The sequence below is a fragment of the Silene latifolia genome, chromosome Y (genome assembly GCF_048544455.1).
Source record: "Silene latifolia isolate original U9 population chromosome Y, ASM4854445v1, whole genome shotgun sequence".
In the NCBI taxonomy this organism is placed as follows: Eukaryota; Viridiplantae; Streptophyta; class Magnoliopsida; order Caryophyllales; family Caryophyllaceae; genus Silene; species Silene latifolia.
The window spans coordinates 220302541-220325291 of NC_133538.1; the positions used below are offsets into that span (position 1 = coordinate 220302541).

The window sequence follows — 22751 nt, forward strand, 5'->3', positions numbered from 1 at the left end:
TAAGTTGAGCACCCAATTGAGTAACGGAGACCACTTCATGCTTTCTTCCTCTACTAGCCTTGCGAGGTCTACTATATTGTGAGTTATGGACCGCCATTTCCTCAATTTTGTTCCAAGTTTGATTGTCATCAACTTCGGTGAACATTCCATTTGATCCTATGTTGAGAATGTTCCTTGAATCTTCATATAGACCGTTCCAAAATTGTTGTACCAAGAACCACTCTCTAAGTCCATGATGAGGACATGAGCGACAAATTCCTTTGAACCGCTCCCAAGCTTCATACAAAGATTCTTCATCCCTTTGCTTAAAACCCGTAATTTGAGCTCTTAGCATGTTAGTCTTTTCCGGTGGGTAGAATTTTTTGTAGAAAGCTAGAGCCAACTTCTTCCAAGAATCAATTCCGAGAGTGGCCTTATCAAGGCCCTTCAACCATTGTTTCGTGGTGCCAATTAGAGAAAAAGAAAATAAGACCCATCGAATTTGGTCTTGAGTTACACCGGTTTGAGAAATCGCATCACAATAGTCACAAAAGGTCTCCATATGAGAGTGAGGGTCTTCACTAGGCATCCCCCCAAATTGGCTCCTTTCGACTAATTGGATAAATGCGGATTTGGCAATGAAATTTCCGGTTAGATGTTGTGGTGTAGGAGTACCATTGGGTAGGTTCTCCTCGGTGGGTACGGAATGTGATGAAAACTTAGGCATTGTGGGTTCATTTTGTGTTGTATTTTGTGTTGGGTTCTTCTCACCTTCTCTTGCAAAAGGGTTGATGAACTCAATAGTTGGTTGAATATCTACAACCTCACCAATACCTCTCAAATTTCTCCTAGCAAATCTTCTATTGGTTGTCAAAGTTCTTTCAATTTCACGATCAAAGGGTAACAAATCACCTTGTGAACTTCTAGACATGCAAAATATCAAACAACTTGAAAACAATTAGAACAAACCTTGAGGAGTTTTACTTCCTCAAGGCAAAGAAAGACATAACTAATAACAATATAAGAAAATCTAAATCAAGTTAACACCGTCCCCAGCAACGGCGCCATTTTTGGTCGGACTAAATCTTTTCGGTAACTTGTCGTTAGGAGCACCTAGACCAAAACACAATTTATAGCTTCACAAACAACTCTACAATTAGTAAAGAGGCAAGTAAAGGTCAGATCCCAAGGGACGGGAATTGAAATGAGATTTCTATTGAAACTAGTGGTGTCTTAGGGGTGTCACAATTTGGGTTGATGTAGAAGGTCACTAAACTAAATAGCAATGAAACTAAATAAGCAAGTTGAATTGAAAAGGGTTCTAAACAATTGATAAAAAGCACTAGGGTGTCATGGGGTCATAGGGGATTCATAGGAATTGATCATACAAACATGTTCTCAAATTATAAGCAAGCAATTATTGTTGTGATGGATTGAGTTGGGTTATATCTTACAATCCTAGGAAAGTTTGGGTCCCGGAGCCGAATCGATTAGATTGTACAACACCTACAAGTCGACTTAGTCTTCCCTACTCAACAACATGCATGGTCTAATGAGACTCGAGTTGGTTTATGTCTTACAAGTCTCATTGAAAAGGTAGGTGATGGGTAAAAAATGCAAGGATTCATAGGCTCGCATTTCATCAAACATAACATGTGCATGAGTTGAGATCAAAACAAGCAAGCAAATAAACCACGAAAGCATATTAATTTAAGCATGAATCATTCCCCATGTTGGTTTCCCCTAATTACCCATTAACCCTAGCTATGGAACTACTCGCTCATTATCATGTTGAACATGCTAGCAAGGTTGTCAATCATACCAACAAAGTGAAACATGATGAACAAATGAAAGTAATTAGCAATAATTAAAAAGGGATTAAGAGAATTATACCTACTAATGATTCCAATAATAAAGCAAAGAATAAAAGAAGTACTTGATGCTTGATTGAGAGGTTGTCAATCTCCCAATAATAACCCAAATAATCTTCAATTACCCAAAATAAAGGATGAACAAAAGAGAGATTAAGGAAATAAAACTTGTATTAAAACTTGATTAATTGTTGATTACAAAACTAAAGAGAGATTGATTGATATTAACGAATCTAAGGGATCGTTTGGTTACATATAGGAATTTTTATTGCCTAGTAAGTCATAAAACACATGAATTTGGAATTCATGTGAATTGCAAAAAAATGTTTGGTTGCCATGGAGGAAGTGCAATTCATGTAGGCATTCTAACTTACTTAGGGGGGGCCTAGGTAAGCAACTTCCTCCATTGTGGAGGAATTGAAATTCATGGGAACTTCCAATTCATGTGAATTGGGGTAACCAAACAACATACCCATTTTGCAATTCACATGAATTTAAGTTCCTGTATTATTTAGTGGGTAACCAAACAACCCCTAAGAATTGATAAGAAGAACATGTTCTTCCAATTAGACTAATGGGGTATTTATAGTGGAAATTAGGTGGATGCATTAGGGTTAACTAAGGGCTTAAATGACGATTAAGTCCCTACTTAAGGAAACGCCGGCATTTTTGGAAGGATGGGCATCTATCTTAAAGCTTGAAGAAACGAATTTGCGCTGTCTTGGAATCCGTGCGTCTTAGGCTCGGGACGGCCAGATTCTTCAATTGCTGCCCGAGCGTCTTTGGGAGAAGACGGGCGTCTTCTGGTTGCTGCTGCCCGGGCGTCTTGGGTAGAAGACGCACGGATTGTGAAGGTGGAGGACGGGCGTCTTCTTGGGAAGACGCACGGGTTGTCATGCAGCGTGCTTTCTTCTTCTTTTCTCCCCTTTTCTTCATAAAATCCTTGGGGATTTCCTCGGGGATGCAAGGATCTTTTCTCATCATTGCCCATCTACTATAATATGTACAAACGCCTTCTAATCTTATCTCTCCTTGATGCTTGGTCATTAAATTCAATCAATTTACTCATTTTGCCATGAAAATGCAAGGTTTGCACTCCTTTCCTACCAAGGACACAAAACCTCAAAGAATATGCAAAACAAAGATTTAAAGACAATAAATGACCCAAATATGCACTAAAAAGCATGGGAACAAGGCTAATTTGGGGACTAAATATGCTCTAATTATGGTCACATCACCCCCCTCCACCTACATCCCCCAACAAGATGGAGACAAGTCTCCATCTCGTCACAACAAATAGGACACCCCACATGCATCGACTTAACACGACATGCTAGATTATGCTTTGTTGCGATAGCGTTGTTACATAATTGCCACATGAACACTTTTACCCGCGGAAGAATATTCGCTTTCCATATACGATTGCATATGACCTTCTCCTTCGCATAAGAAGACGCCTCAGCTTCGGCCCCAGTCGACCTCGTCAGCTCTTTATAAGCTGATTTGACCGAATAATCACCATTATTCTCAAGGTCCCAAGTCTAGGTATCCTTTGGTTTTGCCGCACCAATCCGTATGTTAAGGATTCTGTCATGTTCGAAAGGCAAGAACAATGCCCTTACCTTACTCATATCCCACGATGTACCATCCGGTGTCCATAAATCTGCGACAATCATCTCTAAACTCGCATCCCGTCTAGGCGAAAGGACCATTCTTGTTTGAGTGTTCGGAATCCAAGGATCAGTCCATACTTTCGTACTTAAGCCATTCCCAATCCGCCTTCGTGCTCCAAGTTTCATCACCTCTCTAGCCTCCAAGCTCCCACGCCAAGTGTTGCTCGGGTTCGGTGCAAGAGACGCTGACATAAATGAACCATTAGTAAGATACTTCCCTCCTAGCACACGAAAAATAAGACTAGAGCAGTCAGTGAGGAATCGCCATGCTTGTTTGCCCAGTAATGCCATATTAAACTTGTGGAAATCGCGAAAGCCTAGCCCACCAAGACACTTCGGCTTACATAATTTTGACTAAGCAATCCAAGGGATTTTACCTTCTCCATTAGGGAAGCCCCACCAGAATCGCGACAAAAGAGAACGTAATTCATGGGAAAAGTTGTCCGGAAATTTGAAGACGCTCATTGCATAAGTCAGGATTGATTGGCTACCGCCTTTATCAAAACTTCCCGACCCGCCTTCGAAAATTACTGACCCTTACACCCTTGCAATTCCTTGTACAATTTATCACGAATAATACTTGTAATTACCTTTCGCGAGTGCCCAACGACCGTTGGCAAACCAAGATACCGCTTCTGAACCTCCACAATTCGCACCCCAAGACAATTAGCAACTTGATTCTTATCTGTCAATCGTGTCCCGCAGCTAAACGAGACGGTATTTTTGTCAAAATTAATCACCTGACCTGAGGCATTGGCATAATCTTGGAGGATCGACTTAACACAATTTGCTTCATCGAGCATCACTTTTTCAACATCACTACCAACATTAATAAACCTTTTAAATCACTACCAACTTACTTACTCCGACCTAAAATCTCTATCATTTGGCCGAGAAATGCATTAATTTCTTGAATTTCAAATTTCCCACCCAAAAGCTTCTTTTCTATTCCAATTCTACCCCTGCCTTTGTTAATTTTAAAATCAGACTTCCATCTCGTCCGCTTCATTCATCTTCTTCGTTATTGTTTCGCTTGAGGTATGTATGTGTTACCTCCTCCTTCTTCTTCATCAGTGTTTTTTTTTGTCATCTAATTAAATCCAAATTTGGGTAAACTTAATTTATGCTTCTTTTAATTAAATTCAAATCTGGGTAAACTTTCAATATGTCAATCACGTTTAAGAAATAAGAAACATTAATAAGAATTAACAAACAGCCTAATTTGAAGACAAACATAGGAGTTGTCCATTCTCGTCATACATCAGTAAAAAAACATTGATACTCTAAATATCACCCTTACATTTTCACATAGGAGGAGTTGTTAATTTTACAGTGAATGAAAGATGATGAATAGCCAGTATAGTACCAAATTTTAAAATACAAGAGTGAAATACAAGAGGGCAGTAAATAAAAACGACATTATGAGCAAATAAAGAGACTAGAGATTAGATGCACATGCACCCCATGAAACGTTATTGAATGTTGACAATTCTATTGCGACCTGCTGCTATGCATACTTTTTCTACTTCTCCCATGAAACGTCAGATTGACAAGAGGGTTGCATTACGGTTCACACAAATGTCAAAGAGCTCAATAAGGACGAGATTGAATTTGGATAGGAAAAGAATAACAATAACTCAAGAGAACTAACCCAGCAAATTAATGGAGTGGAATATTGATTGGAAAGGGGAAAAATTTAGGGATTAATAAGAGGAGGAATTAAGGGGTTAAGTTAAAAAAGGGTAAACTAGTCAATTTGTTAATAATTTTGACTAAAAAGGCAAAATGGTAGTGATTTTAGGTCGGAGTAAGTAAGTTGATAGTAATGTTGAAGGTTTATTTAAGTTGGTATTGATGTTGAAAAAGAGGATATATGTTGGTAGTGTTTATCAATTTACCCTAAAAAATATGCTATCGTCTACAAAAAACAAATGAGAGACAATAGGAGAATTTGGTGCAATTTTAATACCGTGAATGGAGCCTATCTCCACTGCTCATCGCATCATGCTAGAAAGGACTTTGGCACAAATAATGAAAAGATAAGGAGATAACAAATCGCCTTGACGCAGCCCACGCTCCGGGAGAAATTCCTTCGTTGGTTGTCCATTTATCAACACCGAGAAAGTGACCGACGACACACACAACATAACTCGCTCAACCCATTTCGAATCGAACCCCATCCTCCGCAAAAACCGCTCCAAGAAAACCATTCCACGCGATAATAGGCCTTCGACATATCAAGCGTTAAAGCCATATGCTCATTCTTATTTTTAGAGTTCTTCATAAAATGGAACATGTCAAAAGCGACTAAGATATTATCCGTGATAAGTCTACCAGGCGTAAATGCACTTTGATTTTCCGACACAATATCCCCCCAAAACTGTTTCATACGATTAGCAAAGACCTTCGACATCAATTTATAAATAACATTACACAAACTCATGGGACGAAACTCAGTCATTTTATTAGGAGCTTTCTTTTTCGAAATTAAAACAATATGGGTTTTATTAATACCTTCCGAAAAAGGTGCACCTCGAAGAATTCCCAGCACCGTACGAACAATAACCTTACCAAAAATATGCCAGTAAGTCTGGGAAAAGAGACCATTCATGCCATCAGGACCTGGAGCTTTCAACGGATGCATTTAGATGAGATCGAAAACCACCTCTTTTTCCGTATAATCACAACGAAGCACAGCATTCTGTAGATACCCAGTATCTGCACCTTTTGAAAACCACCCGATGATGATCAGACTATAACGTGTTTTTGATATGCGTGCGTGGATTGGCTATGCATGAGATGGTTTAATGCACTACTCAAATATGAAAAATGATTTCAAAAATGGTTTTCTAACTTTATTTGCATTAAAATAACACTATTTTGAGTTAAAACCGTCTTCGGACCCAAAATCGACTCAGACACCCGCAACTCGAGTCAACCTGAGTCAAGCCAAATCCCGAATGTCAAAAATTATGCCATGAATTCCTTTATCATGTCATTTTCATTAAAATGACCCTAATTAGAGTCAAAACCGTCTTCGGACCCAATACCGACTCAGAAACGCGCAACTCGAGTCAACCTGAGTCAAACTAAATCTCGAATGTCGAATATAATGCCATAAATGTCTTTATCATGTCATTTCCATTAAATTGACCCTATTTAGAGTCAGAACTGACACCGAGCAAAAAACCGACTCGAAATTCAAATCTCGACTCACACGGGTTTAACCCGAGTCAAGCACACAAAATACCTACCTCAAGTAATAGCTAAAATCATCTTATTAGGTGCCCATATTGTTACACGATATCTCATTTCAATACAGCAAATTATACCAACCAAACAATAGATAGAGCAAAGGCCACGTCCAAATTGAAAGGGACAATACACCCCTTTCAGTCACAAGGTGGCTCGCGCCTCTTTGGGGGTGTCTACTTAGCCTCTAAGCAAATTCAACCGACCTACCACCCCACATTTCTCTATAAATACCCACCATCACACAACACAATCTTCACGCGAGAGTCCGGCCCCTCCTTCTCCCTTAAACTTCTAGACCAGACTTCCTAAGTTACAAAATCAACACGTGTTTACGACCTACCGATCGTAAACAGAAGCCTTACACATTTTGTTTGGTACCGTCGCCGTGCATTCGACCGACCCATTTGACCAACTCAATTGATCAATCAGCATGTATTTCAACAACATATTTTTAACTCATCTTCAAAACTAAATCCTTTTTTAAGGCACCTTTTGAAACTTCTTTGATCGCGATTAGTCACAACGAGAAAACCATCTCTAAAGTCGTCTACTTCGCAAACATCAATACACGTAAGTTTGAGGGTGTAAACAACTCATTCATTTCATGAGAAGGAAGTATCAGTCAACGAGATTCTGAAAGATCAGGTACCTAATGCTTCTGAAGTTGTAAGAACTAAAGCCGATAAGGTAAATATCTGACTTCCTTATTTTTCTTTTTTTTTTTTTGGGTAAGATCAGGGGGTGTGTTCCCTGCCAGCTCTAATGCTATAACTTCTGAAAATGTTCCATTGAATAATTTTATTAGGTAAATGAGTTTAAAAAGGAGATGCAACTTGAGTTATCTGCCATAGCTGACAATAATCAGGGGATGCAACTTGAGAAGACGGCTGATGGAAAACAACAACATACATCCCCTTCAAATCAGTTCACAGTTTCCGGCAAGGTAAGCATGAAGTCTTTAATTAGTTAAATTTATATGAATTCTATTAAATTTTGGGATATAATATATAATGTATGTGTATTCTTCAGCCCGTAAATAGGAGGGTAGTTATTCTTACTGACCCTAAATCCGAGAAACCACTTGTGCGTGTTGGCCGGGGTCAAGTAAATTTGCCCACCAAATAAGCGGAAACTTTATTGGTTCATGGCGAAAAACTTTTGCCGAATCATAGAAAAGTGGAGATAACTCAAGTCTTTGAAGGCCATGAAAAATTTAAACTGCCCGTCCCAGTTCGTGACGACATTACCATTCTGGCAGATGCGGTTGGAAGTTTCATCCAATGGCCTGAATCTCACATCTTCCTGGCTCGTTCGTCTCCGCCTCAACCGAAAGCAGTTGGGGTTAGAAAAAATATCTTAATATGTTAAATTTTTATATGTTAAATGTTTTTATATGTTTAATTTATATGTTATTTTTTTTTGTAGGGAACGAAAAAGCCGTCTATGCCGGATAAGCCTAAGTCCCCAGACATGCCAACTACCTCGTCGAAACAACAACTTGATGACGTATTTAATTAACTTCTCCATTTTTTTAAAAACCTCCCTTTTATATATTTTTTTCTGTATTTCTAAAAAGCATGGAAATTTTGTGTAGGGGACAAAAAAGACGGATAAGCCTAAGTCCACAGACATACCTACTACTGCCTCATCATTGAAAGAGCAGGTTGATGAGGTATTTAGTTAAGTACTCTTTTATTTTTATTACTCCAACTAGCTAGGATATGTTACCTTTGGATTTTTTATTATTTTAATTATCTACATGTATAGGCTGGTGGTAATAGCACAAAAAGAGAGAAGCATTATTTCCCCGCACTGAAAGATGTTAGGAGTATAAACTCCACTAATTTTTCTGGGAAGGAATTCATGCTAAAAGTAAGAACGCTGACGATGAAGACACTATATTTGGAGGCTAGCTATCGCATAGCAAACGAGCAATTGATAATTATTCCGCTCGAGGAGGATATTTTAGGGATTGAGCGCGAATCAATTCTGTCATGGGAGCTGCTAGCGATTTGGCTGGCCTTCTCGAGATTGATGTCCAACACCTATTTGTTTGGATGAAGTAAGTTTCTTAATAAATCATTTCATATTCTAATATTCTGACTAGATAGTGTTTTAAATACCGGAATTAATACAGTAATAATGTAGGATATTGAAATTGAGAGTGATCCCCGAGAACAAGATTCCATGTGATCAATACGAATTCATGCGCCCCTTTATTTTATCTATGCATATCCCGCTAATTTTGTTCGAAGATCGGGTAGATTATATTGCTCGGGAATTGGCGACAACCAAAAAGCTGGTTTTTGCCCCTTATAATGAAATCGGGTAATAAACAAATTAATATTACGTTTCCCTCTACAATTGCATTTTCATAACTAATATATGTACTTGTTAATAATGATGATGTCTCTTGATGTAGGAGTCATTGGGTGCTAGCAGCCATCATGCCGAGCAAGAAGAAAGTTTTTTGGTTGGACTCTTTGCATAGAGAACCAAGCGAGACCTTCAAGGGCTTGATTATTAAGTAAGTTTATAATACTGATTTATTTATAATAACATTAAGTTTCAATTTTTATTTATAGCAAAAAGTTCATTTTTGGCCCAAAAATATGAGTTTCTGCCTCTTTTTTTTTAATAAAAAAAGGGCCTTTGAGAAGAAAAGAGCTAGCGAGGATCAACCCACGAAAGATTCTGATGATGGCCCTACTTTTATTACGATAACAGGGGTACGTGCTCAAATACAATACCTTAAGTGCAAAAATTTGTCTTTAATAATAATACGTGTGCAAATACAATACCTAAAGTGCAAGATTTTGATGTGGGCCTTCTCTCGTCTCTTCGTTTTTTATGTAATAATAGGTCCCTCTCCAGCCGGATAGCATACACTGCGGATACTACAATTGTCGGCTCATGTTGGAGATTATTATGCGAAGATATATCCTTATTCCAGAAAAGGTTAGTAATTTAATAATGTGTTTATTACTTTTTTTAAATTAGAGCTGATGTTGTCTTGCTTGCTGCTATACCATGATGTTGCTATGCTGATTGATGTATGTTGTTACAATAATGTCTTGTCTTTGTTTTTTCCGCAGTATATAATCAGCGTGCCACAAGAACTTCAGCAGTACAAATGGAACCAAATAGATGAGGTAAGGGACATGTTGGGCAAATACGTCTTAGAACATAGCAATAAAGACTAAATGCATGATACTCAGAGCTTAGATCTGCTTAGTAAATTTTTGGTTGAAGTTAAGAAATGATCTTTGTAGATAGCGCTAGAATCTTAGTTCATGTAAAGTGATCAAATTGTACGTATATATGATGCTGCTATTATGGTTGAATTGAATCTATTGAGTTCTGATGAACCCAACTGTGATTTATGTTGCTGCTAATATATGCAGGATTTTGAATGGCATGAAACAAATTTAATATTTAAAAAAATTAGGAAAATGTAATAAAAACGGTTACTAAAACAAAAACCGTTGTAAATACCTTTCACAAATGCCCGCGCATAATATTTAACAACAGGTTTTAAAAGAATAACCGTTGTTACTAACAATTTCAACAACGGTTAATTACCTTATAGCGTTGTTAACAGTCGTCACAATTTTGGTGGGAAAGATACAACAACGGTTTTTTATATGATAACCGTTGTTATATTATTCCCACCAAAATTTTGACAAACTTTCCACAACGACTTACTCGCAACAACAACGACTTTTAACCGTTGTGAATAATTTCCACAACGGTTTTAGTAAATAACCTAACCGTTGTAAATACCTTTTACAACGGCCGCTTTAACAACGTCCGCTTTTTATTTTTACAACGGGTTTTACCCGTTGTAAAACCCTGTATCTGTAGTAGTGTTCCGGTCCGGTATCCACCCTAGATTTCCACTAACTTAACTTCCGTCCTCATTAGAGTAGTCTACTGTTCATAGCAGGTCTGTTTATTCCAATATTCCGATACACGAACAAAGTTAACCAAATTAATGTTATTTAGAAGCGTGCACTCAACTAAATAGGTGTTACAGTTATATTGCTACGGTCACAGATTCTCACATGTAAATTGTCTAGTCTATTCACTACATCGTCAAAATTCTACGATGGATCTACTAATCCTCAAATAGGGAAAAATTAGCTACTCATGTTCTTAGGGCAGTCAACAATAACAACAAAGAGCATACTAATAAAAGACATGAGAAAGGAATAACAATCAAGCATAAATTAGACAAAGGCAAGAGTAATAATAAGAGAACAAGAAATTGAAGTAAATAGAGTATTGAGATTAAGGAGAAAGGAATGATTACAATCTAATAGAATCCGGCATAAAGAACTATCCACAAAAGTAAGAGCAAAGTTAAGAGATTAAGCAGAAAAGTGTTTTAGAGTATGAGAAGAGATTAAGCAGAAAAGTGTTTTAGAGTATGAGAAGAGATTAAGCAGAAAAGTAGAAGTTTAGAAATATTTATTAACCTAATTACGACTCCTTTATATAGAGGAGCGAAAGTTAACTTAATTAAACCTATCACGGATTACTAAAACCCGTGTAAAATAGCAATCCACTCGATCGATTACTTTCAGACTACTCGATCGAGGTCTTCTCCAGCAAATCTACTCGATCGAGCACTTTAGGCTCTCGATCGAGTAACTCCATAAAAGCTCATTTCGATCGAGTAAAAAGAACTACTCGATCGACCTCTAAAGTCTACCAAACCACTCGATCGACTCCCAGAACATCTCAATCGAGTGATTTCCACTGAGATCAACCTTCAACTCGTAGTGACAGCTTCTTTTGACCACTCTTCACTCATTCCGAGGTACGACTCTTGCTCCAAAATCTCCATCTCCTTACAACGCATGCTAAATGGGACGAATAAGGGTCGATTCCGCTACTTTCGGGTCCATTTCTGCGATTAAGACAAAACAAACCAAAGTAGGCAATTCGGGCATTTTGCAATACAAAGCGATACAAAAAGGCATAGAAATGCGTGCAATAAGAGGCTAAAAAGTCTATAAATTGCACGTATCAAATCTCCCCAAACCGAAGGTTTACTCGTCCTTGAGTAAACTAAATGCAAACTAATGGCACGGATATGAAAACTCAGACCTAGCTATAACTTGTCCACTTAAACCATTTAATGCAATCAAAATTAATAGCTATAGCTACAACAGTCAATACGCAAACAAGTTGTATGATGTCTATAAATAAGTTGACCTATCGACCTTGCAAGACCATCAAAATCGGACTCTAACGGGGTCACTCTTCTTTCATGAAGCAAAGGGTGAAATTATATGTGTAAGAGAGAAGGAGAAAATAGTCACTCACCTAAACTGCGACCTACATAACATGCATGCAACAAAAATGATAGATAATTCAAGTACCCTACATACATTCCAACCAACAATGTCCGCCACAGCCGAGGGCTTACAAAAGATATGGGAGAGTGAGGTTACAGGTAAGAAAAGGCAAAACAGATTATGGAAATGTGGAGGTAAAGCGTCAAGCTAGCAACTAAACAGGACCATATAAGACCATCCGAATCTCAGATGTCTAGAAAATAAAGGACAAGTGCCCTTCATTGTCACCCAACTCACTACCCAATACACTATCTCCTCAAAAAGATATAAATAAGAATGGAGAAGTAGACCGTCACAAACTTCCCTTTTTTTAACACGGTCTAATTTCTATTTAAAATTCTCTTTTTTTTTCTTTTCTTTCTTCCTTCCACCGTTCACGTTTTTCCATTTTCTTTTTCTTTTTTTTTTTGTATTTCTCATCTTTTTCCATGCTTTTCTCATTTTCCTGCCCACGTTCTTTCTTTTTCTACGAACTCCATATAAATGAGATCAAACCAACTAGCAGCAATAAAAATATACCACAAAAATTATACTAAACTAGCTTGACAGACAGGCTTAATGTGGGTGTAGCTAATGGGTCAAAAGGCTATTTTGGCTAATGTGGAGCTAAATGGGTGAAAATGAAAGAAAGGGGGAAATTGTAAGCACCTCCCTGCATGTGACACCGACCACAAACCCGAATGTACGCAAGCGACAAGCAATCGAATTTCATAAATGTGCAAAAGTGATGAACATGTTATGCAAGGAGTACTACTCTCAATTCCTACATGAACGGGTCATGAATGACACCAGTATATGGCTCTAAAACTCAGAAATTGTAAAGCAGGTTGCCAATTTTTCAGGTCAAGTCTATACAGTCAGCTATATTTTTGACATTAACTCATATATATGCACATGACTAAACTAATAATTGCCAATTAAATGCAAGTCTTAAGTGATATGACAAGTTAAAGTGCAATTTCATCATGGAAATCTACCGTTCCGACTCAACCTATATGCAAAATGAAACGTGAAATTTGTTTTTTTTCGGAATTTTCTATTTTTTTTTTGAATTTTCTAATGATTTTTTTGAAAATAAATGCAATGCAAACAGAAAAGTAAACATTAATGCAAAAACAAATGCAAAATGTAGACTCAAATGATGCATTACCCTCCCCAAACCAAAACGGACAACGCCCACATTGTCCTCCAGCATACACCAGCAGATATATAGTGGGAAAGGGATATACAACCAATAAATGAATGAAAAACAATAGATAAATAAATAAATAAGGAGGCGAAAAATAAAGAAAAGAGCATGAAATACATACAAAATGACTAACTTCCCCAAACCAGCCAGAAAATTGGGGAAGTGAGTTGTCCAGCAGCTACTCGTCCTCCTCCTCTACCACCACGAAGTCAGGATCTCGCTCCTGCTCCCTCCTCCTCTCCTCCTCAGCTCGGGCTCTCTCCTCCTCCTCAGCTGTGTCCGCCTCGCTAGCTGACTATGGGTACCCCTCCTCCGAGTACCGGTATAAAGATGGGTGTGGCCAGCCCTCAGGAACGGGGCATCCTCGTCTCCTGTGATACTCGTATAGAGGGAGTAAGGTAAATGCAATGTCCCGCTCCATACGAGCCTGCCTGGTAAGAAGCTCGAGAAGCAAACCGTCGCGGCGCCCTTGGTCAATGACCTCGAACGCCTCTAAAGGTGGAGGAGGAATAAAATAAACCGTGTAGACCGGCTGTGTAGGGGTAGGAGTAGGAATAGGGATCGGCTGAGGCGTGGGCATGGAAGACCGCCCAGCCTCAATGGTCTGTGTGGATCCCTGTCCAGTCTCAGGTCTCTTCCGTTTCTTAGTAGCGGAAGTTGTGGTAGGTGGAGCGAGTGGAAGGTGGTATAAGGGCAAAGGTGGAGGTATCCTACCCCTAACAGTAGGTAAAGGGACAAGACGGGGTAGGGTGGTGCAAGGTAAGGTCTCGGACAAGGAACCACAAATCTTCCAAGTCCGCTGGTCAGAAGTTAGCCAAAACATAGACAGCATGGTATGAATATCTAGGTACCTATTAGTATCGACCTGTGCCAAGTCACGAGGGAAGACAATAAAGATAGAACGGGCAAGAAAGGTAGCTATGCCACTGCAGACAATGGTGCCCGACTCCTTATTCCCAACAGTGTTAAAATACTGAGCAGTCAAATAAGCAATGTTAAGAACAAAAGGGCCATCGTTATCAATGTTTAGATAGCCCCTGAGAATTGAAAACTCGACATTATTAATGTTGTTGGGCTCTTTACGGCCGAAAATCATCCCACCAATGAGACGTAAAAAGTAATGGGCCGGGGGGAGGTGGACATGAGCGAGTCTGCGCTCTTCAAAGGCTGTCTGTGCCAAAGTCCTCCAAAGAATACGCATGACCTTCCTAGGAGGGTCCGACTCACCGTGGGAGGACAGTACTAACCTACTACCAAACTCATCTAGGGTCCAGGTCGTAGTCCAGTTAAAAAACCGAAAGGAGACACACGAGCTACCCTGGTCAGTGGCGAAGGCAGTTGCAGAAAAAGTGAGGAGCTAAAAAAACTCGAGGGTCAGCTCCTTATAGTTTGTGGCACTCATGGTAATCATTCCAGACATCCCCGTCCCATTCAAAATCTCAACTACAAGCTCGTAAATACCTAACTTCTCAAGCGATTTCTGGCACAAAAATTTGGTCGAAGCAAAGTCACAGCTCTCTAAGTCAAAGAAACGGGTACGATGAATAACATTAACAAAACGTACGTCTGGGTAGTCAGGATGCGGGTCTAGAGAACGGAACGTGACACGTCCGGCAGCAGGTGTGCCTTGTCCTCGACCCCATCCCCGGCCTCCAGTACCTAAAGAAGAAGCTCGTCCAGTAGCGGGGTGAGGTACTAGGGCAGCCCAGAAAGCAGCTGTGACAGCTAGTGACGACGCCGCAAGGGTTGTCACTAGAGAAAAGACGATACCAGAAGAAGACGCAGTAGCAGCAGCTGTACTAGTAGAGGGAGAGCTAACAGAAACAGTAGTGGCAGCAGTAGTACTAGCAGAGACAATAGTAAAAACAGCGGTACTAATAGTAAAGCTGACGGTGGTAAAAGCAGGGACCACCGTCGCAGTCAAGGATGGGGCAACAGTCGAACTAGTCGAAGGCAATGTGCTACTATCCATCCTAATCAAGCAAGTAAGGGGGGAAATTAATAAATTAAACTAGGAAACACAAAATCCCCAAATTGAACACGGATTTTCGAAAAACCCAAACCCTAATCCTTCAATTATGTCGAAAACAGCAGTAAATCAACAAAATGAAAGAAGGAATTACTTACTTAATTGAATAACCCACAAGAATAAGCAATAAATCGACACAAATCGCAAGCAAAAGTCGGATTCGAGCAAAAACCCGACAACCCTAATTCTCCAAATTGAACGCAACAAAGACGAAATAGAGAGGGAAAAGTGAGGGCAAATGTCGATATACTAGCAATGAACACAAGGTGGGTGGTGATTGTGGTAAAGGGAAAGATTAATGGAGGTTTTGGGGGGTTTTTCGCAGGTAAGTCGCACAAAGAAGAAAGGAAAAATAAGAGTGAAATTTAGAGTAAAAATAGAAATTAATAGAATAACTCTCTGCGTATAATAAGCATATTTACTCGATCGAGTAATTTGAAATCACTCGATCAAGGCCTTTAGCATCAACTCTGCTCGATCGAACAACATTCTTCTCGATCGAGTACTCCTCCTTTTTGACATTTTGATCGAGTTTCTGAAACCACTCGATCGAACACTTTTCCCGGGCATTCTTCTCGATCGAGTAGAAAAAGTACTCGATCGAGTTGTTTTCTCGTGGAACACATCCCAATGCGACCTGTCTTCCCCAAACCTGCATAGAAACACGCAAAAACATTTCCTGAAAATACCAAATCACAAAAATAAGCAGTCTATAGTCGGTTTTCGCTAAAACTAACTAAGATATTGTATAAAAGTCTAAAACGCAATTAAAAAGTCTTAACGGAAATTTAAAATTACAAGTTATTACAACGGGGCATTCCCCGCTTATTGTCCAAAACACTTTAGTAGCCCACAGGAGGGCTTCTTAATGGAGGAGGTCCCTTCAGCATCTCGGACCGTCCTCTTTGATCGCCACGAATTTGAATTTGAACTAACGGAAGGAGAGTAGTTGGCATCCACATACGCCCGAACTTTTTGCTTCCTCTTGACATTCCAATCGACATTGGCATCTCCATCACTTTGGTTGACTTTAACTGTACCTTGACCGTTAGCATCTCCAGCATCCACACTATTTGTACCTGCATCAAGGAAAACAGAAGAATGATCCTCCTTTTCGGTCTCAGTCTGAGGCGGAGGGGTTACAATTGCAGCACAATATTCAATATTCTCAGCCGGAGTGTCTGTACCCGAGTCAATAGAGGATAGGGCACTACAAGGTTGAACTTGCATGGGAGCTCTACGAGATTTAGACTGATGAAATATCAGCTCCTCGTCTCCTACCTGAAATGTAAGGGTCTTCCCTCCAACGTCAATTACTGCACGAGTAGTAAATAAAAATGGTCGCCCTAAAATAATAGGGGTGTGAGTGTCCTCGGGGATGTCAAGAACCACAAAGTCTACAGGAATAAAGAATCTCCCGATTTTGACAGGTATGTCCTCTATAACTCCTAGTGGTCGTGATAGGTCAACCATCTGAACGGTCATATTAGTGCAGTTAAATTTGGTTAAACCGAGTCTGTTAACGAGAGACAAAGGTAAGACGCTCACGCTAGCACCTAGATTGCATAACGTGTTATCAATCAAATGGGTCCCTATATGAGAAGGAATTGAAAAGCTACCTGGGTCTGACTGTTTAGGCGGTGTCTTATTCTGAACTAAGGCAGTCCCTAATTCAGTTAAAGCTACCGTTTCATGGTCATTTATATGCCTCTTATGCGATATGATTTCTTTCATGAATTTCATATAAGAGGGTACCTAAGTAAGCAAATCGGCGAATGGAACGTTGACGTGAAGGCTTTTCAGGAGCTCAGCAAATTTCCCGAACTGTTGGTTAACCTTGTTGTTCTGCAATCGCCTTGGAAAGGGCATTGTGATAGGAATTTCGAGCCCTTTATTCCTTTCTTCCAAAGTCTCGACGGGTTCAAATTCATTCTTACTCGATCGAGGTCTTTCAGCAAGTTTATCACTCGATCGAGCACTTTTAGCTGCTCGATCGAGTCCTTCATTATCAACATTGTTCGATCGAGGCACAATTTTACTCGATCGAACAATTTTCCCAGAATTTTCACTCGATCGAGATGTTTCAGCCTCTCGATCGAATCCTTGAATATCCGCTTTACTCGATCGACCTATAATTCCACTCGATTGAGCATTATCTTCAGCAATTCTACTCGATCGACCAACAGAAATCAGTCGATCGAGTATTTTCTTTTGATTAAGCACGCTTTCAGCAATGGACGACTATTTATCGTCAACAACGACATCCTCCGGGTCTGATATATCCTCAACAGTTGACAATTTGGGTCCTTCATAAGAAAGACCACTTCGCAAGTTAATCAAATTGATCGTCTCATATGGATTCTTCTCAGATTAAGACGGTAAATGACCCGGCTTTCTTGTGGACTGGCTAGCGGGGAGTTGGGCAACTTGGGTCTCGAGTGACTTAATTAATGCTTCTTTCTGTTGGTCACTCATCTGCATCTGCTTAGTCAATGATTGGATCATCGACTTCAACTCAGCTAACTCACTAACTCCACTAGAGAAAGCTCCTTGATGCGGCAGTGGAAAGGATGAAGGCTTTTGAAAGCCTTGTTGAGCTTTATTAGGAGGGACATAAGCTTGTTGCTGCAGCGGTGGAATAGGATTGAGCAAATTCTGACTAGTCCATCTCAAGTTAGGATGGACTCCACTTTGATTATTATAATAGGAGCCCCCTCCTTTTGCCTATATTGCTGAAAGGCAAGGACTTGCTCCTTCTCTATTAGACAGTCAACAGCAGTGTGACCGTCATTGCTCCCACATCTCTCACAAGTAACGGCATCTTGTCTAGTCAACAAGTAAACCGTTTGTTGATCACCAGCAGCTTGTAATTCTAACTTATCAAAACGGGCATTCATGGCTTCCAGCTGAGCCACAACTGCATTATCATCTGAATGAACTGTCCGAATGCCATCTCTCGCATTCCCATACTCAGCACAATGGGTAGCAATCTCCTCAATGATACCCCATCCCTTATCATCTTCATTGTTCTTATGAAATCGCCCATTAGATGAGGCGTGAAGTATAGCACGGTGGTCATCATACAACCCATTGTAGAACTGGTTGCATAAAAACCACTGATCAAAACCATGATGAGGAAGAGACCGCACCAACTTCTTGAAACGACACCAAGCTTCATAAAAATTCTCATCCGGTGCCTGCTTGAAACTTGTAATTTTTCCTTTCAGCTGATTGGTATATTGTGGAGGAAAAACCTTTTATAGAAGGCAAGGGCAATAGTCTCCCAGTTGGTGATACCGGCTGCAGTACGATCAAGATCAGTGAGCCACTTCCTGGCTCTGTCGGTTAAAGAAAAAGGAAACAGGACTTCCTTTATCTTATCCTGGGTCACTCCCTTAGTGGAGGGAATGGTAGAGCAGTAGTCAGTAAAGACCACCATATGTTTTCGCGGATCTTCATCCGCCACACCCCGAAATAGGTTTCGTTTAACCAGATTAATATAGGACGGTCTAATGTCGAATGTATTACCATCCTCGGTCGCAAGCTTGAAACCTTTGGGAATCGAGGCAGTTGTGGGCTCTCAGTGACTCGCAATGTTAGGTATCTTTACTGGCTTGATAGCAGAAATAGAGTTGTCTTCTTCACAAGACGGATCTTCTGAAAACAGGAAATGTTGTATCTCGGGTTCAAAAGTACTCAAGTCTTCCCTTTGAATCTTTCTTTGTAGTCGGAGTCTATAGCGAAATGATCTCTCTGGCTCAGGATCAGCATGTACTAATTCTGACCTGTTAGACCTGGGCATACACAACCCTGTAAGAAATAAGTGAGAACTGTCTCAAGGAATAAAAATTCCCTGAGACAAAAAGAGACAAACGAAAAAAACAAGACAGACAGGGCTATTGCCTCCCCGACAACGGCGCCAAAATTTGATACGGTCGTTTCTGTAATACTACGGTTTTATGAGTCTCTGGGTACTCTATCGAGTAGGCCTTACTCTGTCGAGTAAGGGTGTGTTGCTTTTTAAAATAGTTTCTGACCTGTCTGGTACTCGATCGAATAACGTAGATACTCGATCGAGTAAGGGGGCACTCGATCGAGTACCTTAGCTACTCGATCGAGTAGCCGGTTTACGGGGAATGATTTGACGGGTTTTGCTAATAACGCGAGTTTGATATAAAAGGCTTCTGTCAGTTTATTTAATCGCTTTTAACCTTTCTAAACCCTTCAAAAGAAAAAGGAGTTACGTAGTTCTCCCTCGTCGCGTTGTTGGCAAATCCTCAAGGCTAGGAGTGTCGGATCATCTTGTTCTTTGCATCATAGTGTTCCTTGCGTCAAGGGTAAGATCTACATACCAATTTTATACTGTTTCTTTGAGTTTGTTTAAAACCTTAATTGGGTAGATTTGGGGGTTTTGGGAGGGTTATGTTGATTAGGTGATAATTGTATGATTATGTGTATAGGAGAAGGGTTCGTAGAGGAAAGGTTTTGAGACAATTTTGCTAGATCGTCGATGTTTGTGTTGCATTCGGGTAGGGTTTCCCTACTCAGTATTAATTACATAATGTGTGGTGATTGTGCTGTAATTAGTGATTGTTGATTGATTCAGACGGTTGTGATTGTATATTGTTGATTGCTGATTGTTTGTCTCTGGTTCTCGAGATGCGTTCTCGGCTGAGTGGAGTCACTTGCGGGAGTGACTTCACGCCTAGTTTCGCCCTTCGGGGAACCCACCACGGAAGGGGATGTGCACATTAATGGGACAGGGTTATCGCTCGGTATGATGAGCGGGGCTTAGGTGGGAACGGCTGCGGTCCCCACCGCGAGTGGCGGGTCCAAGTGGACGATCGATGACAGAGATTGGTTGGAGTGTGTGTGATTGTGTGTGTGACTGTTTGAGCTATGTTGTTTGTTGTGTTGTTGGATCATATAAATTGTGTGATTAGTACTGACCCCGTTTAAATGTTTTAAACACTGTGGTGATCCATTCGGGGGTGGTGAGCAGTTATTGAGCAGGTATGAGACGATGCGTATGGGATAGCTGGGATGAGTCACCACGTTGCAGTTTAGAACTCTTCCGCTGTGTCTGACGCTTGATAGTATTTTGAAAGTAGATAGTTTTGAGAACTTGTATTTCCTTTTATCAGTTTTGGTTTTGAACCTGTAATCACTTAAACTATAATTACTTTTAAAGTACGTTTCTTTATTGTCTTATGATATTCATTGCCTCGGGCAATCGAGATGGTAGCATCCTTATAACTGAGTGGTCCTGGTAAGGCACTTGGAGTATGGGGGTGTTACAAATGGTATCGAGCGAGGATCCCGAAAACGTAACAATGAACCCAATAAACATAGGGAGTCAAATAAAATGAACCCGGGGTAAAAGTTGTAGGAGCTAATGCAAAGACTTGGGAGACGTCCTAAATTCGCGAACTCGCCCTACAATTTTGAACCGGTCACTATAGGATATGAGTCGGGATCGCTATGTGTTTACCTTGTGTATTGTGTACCTATGTAGTGATGTGTGGCATGAATCAAGGGATGTATGTATGTTGAGAATGAGGAATGTGTAGAAAAGATGGTGATGATGTGATTTCGTAAGTTATTGATTGAAAGCATGATAGTTGTTTTACGATATGGCATTATAGAAATACGGAAAGAAAATTTGTTTGATTTGAGTTATACATAGAGTTATGTATACATATATGTTGTTGGTAGTGTTGTACGAGTTTATATAGCTGAAAGTTTGAGTAAGAGCATGAATAATTGGTGGAAAAGATGATAATTGTTGCATGATAATATGATTTTTTTATAACGCATGTTGTATAATGGAAGAGATTTTATAAGGTTGTTATGTTAGTAACATGTGAATATGATACTTGATGTCATATAATTGTGATTTTGTTTACGTAAAGTTATATAATAAAAACATGTGGGTAATATGTGATTGGTAAGTTGAATGATATATGTGCATCGAGTTATTTGTTGCTTGGCTTTTGAAGTTAGTAACATGTGGTTAGGGATACTGGTTTTATGAACATCGAGTTGTTTTTGTTTACCATGTTGTCGTTTAAGTTGTTGGGAAGTAAAATCAAGTAGTTGTGTTTTCGATTATAAGGAGGTTGTCTTTAAACTGTTATAACTTGAGATTCATAAATGATTTTAATGTGATTCTAATTGGAGGTGATAGCTTGTCCTTTTATGATTCTAACGATAGGTCGAACGCCCAAAACGACCAAGAAATGAGTGAGTTATGACTGTCTTACAAAAACTGGACAGTGCTGAGAAATGCGTAGGTACTCGATCGAGTAGCCTTGGTACTCGATCGAGTAGAGGGGGACTCGATCGAGTACGTCAGTTACTCGATCGAGTGGCCCTGGTAATTTGTTTTACGTGCTTCTGATCTTCACCTACTCGATCGAGTAAGTCACTTACTCGATCGAGTAAGTCACTTACTCGATCGAGTGGCCTGTACTCGATCTAGTGACCCCTGTTTTGGGTCATATGCTTATCTTTTGAATTCGTTGCATATTATGTTTAATTCAAAGATGTTATTTTACTTCTTTATGCATTGTTTTACATGTATGTTGGTCTTGATACGTAAGTTACCCAATCTTATGGTGAAGTGAGTGGCACCTGTGGTGAGTAGGAGTTCGGTGGGAGGACATGAGTTATATGTGTTGTGATAGATAGTGGAAAAAGAAAAGACAGATTGGTATGGTTTATTGAGACATAGAGCATGTTTTGTGAGATGAGATGAGCGATATGTTTGTATGTTGAGTAATGCAAGAGTAATTGAATGTGGGCAAGGGTGTACCACCCCCATATTCAGAGGAGCCTTAACTAGGCCTTCCTTAGCATATAAGGGCGTTACCATCTCGGTTGCTCGAGGATAGTAATAATCAAATGTCGATAAAAGAACTATTATATTATATTACAAGCGATTTAAACCAACAAACGATATGAAAGATACAACTCAAAGACTACTCGCTATGACTATCGTATCTCATGAAGACTCATCCCTGCCCGAACTCCAGCTATCAACAACATCAACACCTGCTAAGACCGACTGCTCACCATAAGGGATCACGGAAGACACATAATAAACAAACAACCACACAAGGTCAGTACTGAGATAAGATACGTCAACAACAACTACAATTAACAACACAATATACGCTGTCATTCTCATACACAATCACGACAATCCAACCAACCTCCGTCACTGACTGTCCACCGGACCAGCCCTGCCAGTGGGGGACCGCAGCCGTTCCCACCAAATCCCCGCTCCTCATAATAAGCGATAACCCTGTCCATTAATGTGCACATCCCCTCCCGTGGCGGGTTCCACGGAGGGCGAAACTAGGGCGTGAAGCCACTCCCGCAAGTGACCCC

The 22751-nt window shown here is 40.0% G+C and overlaps 1 non-coding gene across 1 annotated transcript; it reads left to right on the plus strand.

The window, feature by feature from the left end:
• The first annotated feature begins 227 nt into the window (after positions 1-227).
• LOC141636664 (small nucleolar RNA R71) lies at positions 228-334 on the plus strand. Its single transcript, XR_012541264.1, has one exon. It is a non-coding gene; the product is annotated as a small nucleolar RNA R71 (small nucleolar RNA).
• The last annotated feature ends 22417 nt before the right edge of the window (positions 335-22751 follow it).